The 8,441-nt window shown below is 40.6% G+C and overlaps 1 long non-coding RNA gene across 1 annotated transcript; it reads right to left on the bottom strand.

The window, feature by feature from the left end:
* Positions 1-761: 761 nt before the first annotated feature.
* On the bottom strand, positions 762-8,406 carry LOC116419874. The gene is made up of 3 exons (XR_004230206.1): positions 8,168-8,406; positions 4,982-5,059; positions 762-3,009 (listed from the first exon to the last, which is right to left on the bottom strand). It is a non-coding gene; the product is annotated as an uncharacterized LOC116419874 (long non-coding RNA).
* Positions 8,407-8,441: the final 35 nt, after the last annotated feature.

The raw sequence follows: 8,441 nt of genomic DNA, 5'->3' as shown, positions 1-8,441 counted from the left end.
ATGTTTTTTGCCTAATAGAAACTTGTTTTTAATTCTTGTTGTTACCCCTAAAAGGGGGGCATCAGATGTACGTGGAGGGACTCACATGGAACTAATACAAAACTCCCTAGTTTGCCTTCTCTCCTGGTAGACAACATGGTGGTATCTCAAGAGTGATGGAGTAGGAGCCCTAATACCTAGATTCCAAATGGAGTTTTCCACTAGCCAACCACAAGACCTGAAAGTCAAGTTGAACATCTCTCTGCGACTCAGTTTCCTCATCTTTAAAATAAAATTCAGATTCTCTGGAAAGCCCATTCTAGCATTCTGATATTTCAGGGATTCCTGTTAATAGTCATCTTTAATCACTGAAGATTGATCATTACAGAAGTTCTCACTCACAATTCTAATTCTGTTAGGTAAATGTCACCTTATGCTATTGATGACCCTACCTTACCGAGCTCTGGCTTTAGAATACTCACACCATTCAATGCATGCTGCTGGATAAAGTGGGAGAAAACCAAAAACCGTGTTCACTGCATCCACAAATTTACGTTCCATAATTTCATCAGTTTCTCACTGTGGCAAGGTGATTTCTGTATACTTCCTAATCCATTCACTGTCCCAATCACAAAAGTTTTTCCAAGGCTTTAAATTTATCCTTGAATTTCTCCTGTTTTTCACACACACACACACACACACACACACACACACACACACACAAAATCTTTCAACTGAGAATTCAATATTTCACTGAAAAAAAAAAGGCTACTCAACAAGAATTCCTTTTCCCCTTCTCATTCAGGTCTCTCCCCCATCATCTTAACCTATCTTATATCTTATATAGAAGATAAATCCCTTTTCATTCACAAGAGATCTCATTCTACCCTATCTTCTCCAGCAGATTGCCTTCTCTTTCATCCTTATTCTCTGCCTGTCTCCTGTTCTACAAACGCACCCATGATTCCCCTCTTCCCCAACAAATCTCATTTGAACCATCCATTCCTGCTAATTTTTATCTTATATTTTTCTCTTTCATGGCTAAACTTTTTGGGAGGGTCTCCTCCAATCAGCATCTCTACTTCCTTTTCTCTCACTCTTCATGGTCTGCCTTCTGACCTCATCATTCAAACTGCCCCCTCTGGTGACCAATGGTCCTTTGGCATAGTGGCCATTTCTCAGTTTTCTTTGTAACTTTTTAATTTTGGTTAATAATCACTATGATGCTCTCTTCCCTCTAGGTTTTCATGATACTGCTGGCTCTGATTCTCTTCATTGTTGTCCAACGGTCCTTTCTCTTTCACTGAATCTTTATCCAAGTTTCAACTGGATGACCATGAATATCTCTCCTGGACCATCTTCTTCATCTGTACTGTTTTGCTTGATGTTCTTATAAGCTCCTATGATCTCTATGCTTATGATGTTCAAATCTACTTATCTGTCCCAAACCTCTCTGCAGATCTTCAAATGTCCTATGTTACCTCCAAGTTCAAATACACAATCCTCTCTGGCTTTTAAAGTCCTTTATATCCTACCTTCCTCCCTCATCTTTCCACTCATCTTATATTTCACTCCCCAGATGTACTCTGTGCTTCAGGGACAATTGTGCCTCCAATAAAACTCCCTATTTCCAAATTCAGAGAAATCTCCAAGTCTCCTGGCTTCCTCCAAGTCTCACCCATAAGGAAGCTTTTCCTGACCATCTCTCCTACCCCACCACTTAACCCCAGTGCCTTTCCCCTGAGATTATCTCCAATTTATATTGCATGTTTCTTGCTTGTACATAGCTCTTTGCATGTTGTCTCCTCCATGTGTGAGTTCCTTGAGGGTCATTTTTTTGCCTTTCATTGTATCCCCAACACTTAGCACAGTGCCAGGCACTTAGGAGACACTAAATAAATGCTCCTTGACTTGATTTGAGCAGCACAGGTTCAGTTAATTCCATAGCTTAGCAATACCCCAGTATGACAGGGAACATGAAATAAGGGCCGGTCCACTCTGGAGAGGACAGCCAGAGATGCCTTTACAATGTAAAGAGGATGAGCTGACAAGACGAAGGGGAGTTCTTGAATTCTAGAGATGGGATTCTGGAATGATGAATGATCATAGGAAGAGGAAGAATCTAATCTAGGTGACAAAACTGATCTAGAAAGATGAACTAATTTAGCCAAAATGACACAGGGAATAAGCACCAACAGGGAGATTTGTGACTCCAAATTCAGTTCTTTTTATGCTCAATTCTGGTAGAGACTAAAGATCAAGGGAAGGGAAGGGAAGAATGAAAGAAACATTGATTAAGCTCCTACTGTGTGACAAGTATGTACCCAGAATAGAAATCCACTGACAAACAATGGAATCAGGGCACAGGAAGAAATCTGCAAGCCACAACATCAAGCAATCCAAAAATATTTACCAAGTGCCGCCATTTGTCAGGCAATGTGCTATAAACTTCAATCTCAAGGAGCTTTCATTCTAGTGGTGGATCCCACCGAAAACACACACACACACACATAGACTCTTGTTAAGGAATATTAAGGGGTCCCCTGAACTTGTCTTTTTTGAGTTTCCATATTTTCCAGAAACACTGGACCCAAAATACGTGTCAAGAACAAAGGGCAGCCGTCCCCAAGCTGACATCATTTGCTGTTTGCATCCCAAACACAGTATTCCCTGTGTGTTCTTGGGTGTCAAGACAGGTGCCAGACAGGCTGCACTAGCTTGAGAAATTGCTTGTGGGAGCCTTGTAGATAAGCACATCATCCTATCTTCACGGTCTAGCAGTTCCAAAGGGAAAAGAATGTGGCTTTTGCCCTCGCCTTGCTCCTCCCCTTTAGAAGGGGTCCTTTGTCCACCTTTACTGCACGTTTCCCCATCCTTTAGTGGACTTTTGTATTTTCTCCTTCTCTCTTTGTCTTGCTGTCATAAATACACAGACTTCTGTATGGATTGGACTCTTTGGGTTCCACATGCTTGTTCATTTCTCTTATAATAAATCTAGTTTTCACGTAATTTTCATAAAGTTGTGATTGCCTGTTGAAAATATATAAAAATATGTATAACATAATAAACAAAGTGAATCCGTATTAAACTGAGTAAATACAAGCTATTTGGGGCAAGGAGACAAGCACTTATTAAGTACCTTCTATGTGCCATTTAATATTCCAAGTGCTTCACAAATACCTCATTTATTTATCCCAACTGCCTTATAATGTAGTTATATTCTCGTTTGAGAATATAACTATTCTTATTATTATTCTCATTTGAGGAACATGAGGCAGAGATTAAATGATTTACCCAGAATCACACAGGGGTTAGATGTCTGAGATAGGATTTCCTGAACCCAAATCCAACCCCCATTAAATAACATTTTGTCTCATAGTTAGAGCTCCCAGAAAATTTACCCCAGTTTCAAGGCATTTTTGTCCATTAAAAAGTTAGAGCTCACAAGTCCTCACTTGAAACGTTTACTTTTTCTCTAGTCACTTGGAAGACTAATTTAAAGTACTGGTGATCAGTTAATAGTATAGTTAGAAAAATGACATGAAATTCTAGCTCTAGAGCCAGTCTCTCATCTGGTCCAACACTTATTTTTTTTCACTAATAAAATTATTTAAAAATGGAAAAAAACAGGCAGTTTTTGTTGTTTTGTTTTCTTTGTTTTATAACCATTCCTGATTCAAGTAGAAGGTGTACAGCAGCCAGCTATGGGGTAATTTTACATTTATAAAAGGTCCAAAGAGAGTCATTTGAATGGCTTTTCGAGACTAAATCAGAGGCATGGCAGTGTTATTTTATGGGATGCCCAGCTTCCTCAAGAAGCTGCCAGAAAGAGAAGCAAAGTCACTCCCCTTGGGTTAAGTCCTTCCCAAGTGCTGTGTGCTTTCTCCTTACAAAGAATCACCCAGGCTATCCCAAGATTGACATAAGAGAACAAAGGGCAACCTCAGTGATTTTGAATCCACAGCATCTCCAACCTGGTCTCTTGGGGAAACAGCAGATAGATCTGGAGATAAATTGATGCCTGCAGTACAGATTCCCTAAGACAAGTGCCAAGAGATATTCTGTTAAATAATACCTTGGGACTCTCAAGACATAATTTAGTTTAATAATTAATAATTTATTGTCATTCAATCACATCTGACTCTTCATGACCCCATTTTTGGGGGTTTTCTTGGCCAAAAATATTAGAGTAGCTGCCATTTATTCTCTAGTCCATTTTACAGAAAAAGAAACTGAGTTAAGTGACTTGCCCAAGATCACACAGCTAACAAGTGTCTGAGATCAGATTTGAACTCACAAAATTGAATCTTCCCAAGTTTAGGCCCAGTGTTCCATCCTCTGTTCCATCTAGGGAACCAGTGATGCTACTAGTTCACATTTATAAAGCACTTACAGTGTGCTGAGCTAAGTGCTTTGTGCCAAGTGCTTTACAATGATTTTCTCATTTGATCCTCACAACCACCCTAGAAAGTAGGTGCTATTATCGCCCCATTTTACAGATGGGTAAACTTTAGGCACACACTAAATAGGAAGGTTACTTGGGGTTTTGTATATAGAGACATCAGGATATCCTGTTTTAGCTCCTCATTATCAACATTAAAATAAGAGGACAGTATTAAATGAGCTCTGATAGCCCTTCCAGCTTTCATACCTCATTGTTTGCACGTCATTTCCCCATTAGATTGGAAGCTCCTTGAGTCCAAATCCTGTTTTTTACAGTTTCTTTGTAGCCCCAGCAGTTAGCCCAGTGCCTGACACGTGGTAAGTGCCCAATCATGATTGTTGACTTGACTAAAGTAAAATGGGTCTGTAGGCAGGCTTTTTAAGGAGGCAGACCCATTATACATATGTGTACACACACTCACATATAGACACCCCTCCCAACACACACATACACAATCTTAGCGTAAGGAAAATACTTGATTATTTTCTTCTACAAAGAGTCTTAGCTGTGTAGCTTTTGTTATAATTGACTTTCTCCCTCTAGAAAGAGAGTCTTTACCTCCAGAGGTTCCATTTTTTGGAAAAGAACAGCAAGTCCATAAGTAATTATTGTCTCTCAACCCCTTTTTCTTGCTCTCTAAGGAAAAATCAAATGAAGAAATTAATAAGCATTCATTCATTCATTTATTAATAAGCTTATACTATGTACAAAGCATGTTATGAACATATAATATATATAATATAATAAAATACAATATAATAAATATAATATGATATGATATAATATGATATAAGATTCATTCTCATTTATAAATGAGGAAACTGAGATTCTGAGAAGTTCTGATTTGTGTGCAGACATGTGTAAGGTAGTGTATGAACCCAGGGCACCTGACTGCAGGACCAGCACATCATCTATGACACCCCAATATCTCAAACTGTGGGTCCCAATCCCATGTTGAGGTCATATAACTGAAGGCGAAGGTTGCAAAATTATGATTTATTGTCAGTAAATGTTGGATTTGCATATCTAGTTTATATACATATATATAACAGGTTCTGGGTTCATATAAAAATTTCTCAAGCAAAAAGGGATCCTGAATGGAAATTTTAATAAGCCTTGAACGCAGAAATTAAGGGATTTTAGTTCTGAATGGTCTGGGTGATGATGATAATAAAAGCTTGTTTCTGATGGCACCTAAAAATTTACAAATAGTTTCCCTGACAATCAGCCTTTGAGTTAGGCAGTAAAATATTCTTATCCCTGATTTAAACAGGAAGAAACTGGGGTTCAGCCAAGTCAGGGTCACACAGAGAGGCCCTAGAGCCAGCCAGTAAGCATCTTAGCCAGAAATTAAATCCACTGCTCTTCCCACTATACCACACTGAAATGCCAAGTGACACCACAAATATTCTGAGAATTAGGGGAATGAAGACCATCTCTAACGGATGGGTGAATCTGAGGAGTGCTGAAATACTTTTCCCTATATAAAGTACCCATCCTGTAGTATCCTCTGGTTGGTCCCCTGGTCCCATTTTGCTTTATATGACAATAGAGAAACCAGTCTAGTGTCCAGGTAATTCTTACCTATCAAACCTGCTCTCCCACTGCATTCTGGGACTCCAGGTCCAGAATTCTGTTCGACTAGATGCATCTAAGATCCCACCGGTGGTTAGTTTCCAAAAAACATAATTCATTCCCAGAATTCACTTGTTTCCTCGATTCCAAACCCAGTGTTCTTTCTACAGTCTTCATGCTGTTCTATAGTTTTTAATTAAGCCAGTAAGCTCAGGGAGTTATAATGCAGAGTGTTGAACTGGGAGTCTAAAATATGAGCGAAAAACGTGTTCCTATTTGTATGACTGTGGGCTTTATTTCTCTGCAAAATGGGCATGCTGGCACAGATGACCCTAAAGGTCCCTTCTCTCTTGAAATCAGTGATTTAATTGCTGATTACTAACTATTATAGGGCAGAAAGAGATCTAGTGTTGGAGTCTGAGAATCTGGATTCAAATTCTCCTTCTGCCAAATTCTCAATTCTGCCATGCTTTGGTGTTTAGATGCCCAGTGAGACACTGGACAGACTTGGTGATTGGTGATCACCATTTAATCACTCAGGCCTTGTTTTCTCAGCTATAAAGTGGGGGACTGGAGCAAGTGACCCTGAGTTTCCTTGGAGAACTAGGGAACTTACTGAAATTTGGGGATTTGGAGAAGGCATGCAATGTCCAAGGACCAGCAAATAATCACTCTGGCTGCACTTCAGAAGAGCAGTATTGGGAAATTAATGCAATAGAAAAGTTTGTGTTTAACCTGAACGTCAACAGAGACATATGAGAGTTTCCTGAGTAGGGAACTGGCATGGTTTAAGGGTAAGTCTCATGTTATTTTAGATGTAATCATATTATCAAATCAATCTGTTGATTTATGTGATCACTGATCACTGATTGGCAACTGAGTGCCACTGAGAGCTAGATTTGTTCTCCAGGATGCCCAAATACTGTGGGTGAGACATTTTCTCTCACTGAACCTCATTTTCCCTGTCTGATAAATGATAGGTTTGAAGTAATTCACCTCTAGGGTTTTTGTCTAACCTAAATCATCACGATCCTTTATTTTACATCCCAAAGGAAGGACAAGTAGGGGTAGCTAAATGGCACACAGCCCTGAAGTCAGGAGGACCTCAGATCAAATCCAGCCTCTGACACTTAACACTTCCTAGTTGTGTGACTCTGGGTAAATCATATAATCACAATTGTCTCACTAAAAAGAGACAGACAGAAAGACAGAAACAGACAGACACATAGAGAGAAAGACAGAGACAGAGAAAGAGACAGGGACAGGGAGATGGAGACGAAGACAGAAAGAGACAGAGAGACAGAGATAGACATATAGAGAGAGTAACAGAGAGAGTGAGAGACAGAAAGTGAAAGAGAGAGACAGAGAGGAAAGGAGAAAGGGAGGGAGGAAGGGAAGAAGCTAGGTAGTACAGTAGAGTGTGCTGGCCTGAAATCTGAGAAATTCAACTTCCAGAACTCAAATCTAGCTTCAGACCCTTATTCATTGTATATTGTCACTAAAACCTGCTTGCCTCAGTTTCTTCATCTGTAAAATGAACTATTGAAGGATATGGCAAACCATTCTACCATCCTTGCCAAGAAACCCCAAATGGGATCATGGAGAGTGGGAAGATTCAGAGGACCAGTTGAGTAGAGAGCAGGGACATCCAAAGTTACCCCTCTTTCATGTCAGAAAACTAGTACTGCCAGACTCAAGGAACTGGACTCTCCTGGAGATGGAGAGCACATATGGCTAGAGATGGCAGGATGCTTTTCTTGGCAGAGGGGATGCCCCTGTCTATCTCCTGTCTCAGAAAAGAAGCTTCTCAGACGCCTGTAGCAGCCGATTTTAGAAAAGCCTGCGAAGATTTACATGAACTGATGCTGAGTGAAACGAGCAGAAGCAGGGATACATTGGCCATAGCAACAGCAAGACTTGGTTCTTCCCAGCTCTTCAGTGATCCAAGGGAGTCCCGATAAACTTTGGATGCAAAGTGTCATCTGCATCCAGAGAGAGAACTAAGGAGACTGAATGTGGATCAGCACATACTATTTTCATCTTTTTATTTTTCTTGTGTTTTTTCCCTTTTGTTTTGATTCTTCTGTCCCAATATGATCCATATAAAAATGTGTAAAAAACAATGAATATACAAGTATAGCCCCCAAAAAATTAAAAATAAAAAAGTACCTGTAGCTCTGCTGCCAGGGGCTCCGTCACTGCCCCCCGGGCCCTTCCACCTGCCAGCCGGGGCTGAATGCTCTCTCACTCCCTATTGATGCCGTATCTGGCTGTACGGTTGCATTACAAAGATTCTGCACTCGTGGCTCCCAGACCTCATTCTGAGACCCCGGCCCCGGTCCCTGTGCAGAGCGGCCCCTCCTACTTGCGGCCCAGTGCCCACAGAGTGAAGCGAGGGGTGCAGACCCCCCAGCCCAGCCCAGCCCAGCCCAGCCCAGCCCAG

Source organism: Sarcophilus harrisii, chromosome 6 (genome assembly GCF_902635505.1).
Source record: "Sarcophilus harrisii chromosome 6, mSarHar1.11, whole genome shotgun sequence".
NCBI lineage: Eukaryota > Metazoa > Chordata > Mammalia > Dasyuromorphia > Dasyuridae > Sarcophilus > Sarcophilus harrisii.
The sequence above is the reverse complement of the archived record's forward strand: the minus strand, read 5'-3'. Positions and strand labels throughout refer to the sequence as shown.